General features: G+C 46.4%; 1 pseudogene; it reads left to right on the top strand.

Annotated features, from left to right (window-relative positions):
* Nucleotides 1–878: 878 nt before the first annotated feature.
* On the top strand, nt 879–1,425 carry LOC112609817 (annotated as a pseudogene).
* The last annotated feature ends 488 nt before the right edge of the window (nt 1,426–1,913 follow it).

Raw genomic sequence — 1,913 nt, forward strand, 5'->3', positions numbered from 1 at the left:
AACTTAAAGGGGCTTTAAGTTCAACTTTAAGTGACACCCTGTTTGTTGCAGGTGGTAAACGAATTTACCAAGACAGCTGTAAGTAAAGAAAGGCAGATTTAACTACTCTTCCTCTTTCTCTTTTTTTTTTTTTTTTTTTTTTAGNTTTGGTCTGTGTCTCTGCCCAAATCTCTGTCTAATTGTTACCCCCGGTGTTGGAGGTGTGGTCTGACAGGAGGTGGTTGAATCATGGGGGCAGATTTCTCTCTTGGTGCTGTTCTTGCGACAGTGAGTGAGTTCCCATGAACTCTGGTCATTTAAAAGTGTGTGGCACCTCCCCCTTCTCTTCCTCCTGCTCCCGCCAGTTAAGATGCCTCACTCCCCATTTGCCTTCTGCCATGATTAAAAGATCCATGAATCCTCGCCAGAAGAAGATGTCCCCATGCTTCCTCTGCACCTACAGAACTGTGAGCCAATTAACCTTCTTTAATTTTTTAAATAAATTACTCAGTCTCAGTTATTTCTTTAGACCTATGTGAAAGCTGACTAATACGACTCTATATCTTTTTTTTTTTTTGAGACGGAGTCTCGCTCTGTCGCCCAGGCTGGAGTGCAGTGGCGCGATCTCAGCTCACTGCAAGCTCCGCCTCCCGGGTTCACGCCATTCTCCTGCCTCAGCCTCCCAAGTAGCTGGGACTACAGGCGCCCACCACCGTGCCCGGCTAATTTTTTGTGTTTTTAGTAGAGACGGGGTTTCACCGTGTTAGCCAGGATGGTCTCGATCTCCTGACCTCGTGATCCGCCTGCCTCGGCCTCCCAAAGTGCTGGGATTACAGGCGTGAGCCACCGCGCCCGGCCCTCTTCCTCTTTCTCTAAGCGGCCTGAGGTAATCTGTGAAAATGGTTCGCTATTCACTTGACCTGGAGAACCCCACAAAATCATGCAAATCAAGAAGTTCAAATCTTCGCGTTCACTTTAAGAACACTCTTGAAACTGCCCAGGCCGTCAAGCATATGCATATACAAAAAGCCACAAAGCATCTGAAAGATGTCACTTTATAGAGACAGTGCGTACCATTCCAATGTTGCAATGGTGGAGTTGGCAGAGGTGCCCAGGCCAAGCAGTGGGGCTGGGCACAAGGTCGGTGGCCCAAAAAGAGTGCTGACTTTTTGCTGCACATGCCTAAAAATGCAGAGTGTAATGCTGAATTTAAGGGTTTAGATATAGATTCTCTGGTCATTGAGCATATCCACGCGAACAAAGCACCTAAGAAGCACCGCCGGACCTCATGGTCGGATTAACCCATACATGAGCTCTCCCTGCTACACTGAGATGATCCTTACTGAAAAGGAACAGACTCTTCCTAAACCAGAAGAGGAGGTTGCCCAGAAGAAAAAGATATCCCAGAAGAAACGGAAGAAAGAAAAACTGATGGCATGGGAGTAAATTCAGCATTAAAATAAATGCAATTAAAAGTGAAAAAAGAAAAAGGCAGATGTATTAGAGAAAGTGTGAAAATATGTTGTAAGGGTGCAGTGGGCAGCACAGCAAAGAAGGGACTGTCTGCCAAGAGGTAGGGGCTAGTGGGAGGTTTTATAGGGTCTTGCAGGAGGGGGCTACATGCAGAACAAGGTTGTAATGCTGGGGCTACATGCCAAACAGGTCATTGTGTCCACAAGTTTGTGATTAGCACTTTCTCAGAACAATTGTTCGTTATTCTCCCCCACCTGGGACCCCGTCCTCATTTTGCTTACTTATCAGGACTCCATACTATTCTGTTATACATACCACTAGTTGCCTCTCTCACTCTCTGCCTGACTCTTAATTTCTGGCTTGCCTGACCTGAGGACAGAGGATGACACTCCTGAAGCATGGCGCCCTTCCTTCCCAGGATCTGTAAGTAATAAACCTTTGATCATATTTCCTACTGTGGT

The sequence above is a fragment of the Theropithecus gelada genome, chromosome 16 (genome assembly GCF_003255815.1).
Source record: "Theropithecus gelada isolate Dixy chromosome 16, Tgel_1.0, whole genome shotgun sequence".
In the NCBI taxonomy this organism is placed as follows: domain Eukaryota; kingdom Metazoa; phylum Chordata; class Mammalia; order Primates; family Cercopithecidae; genus Theropithecus; species Theropithecus gelada.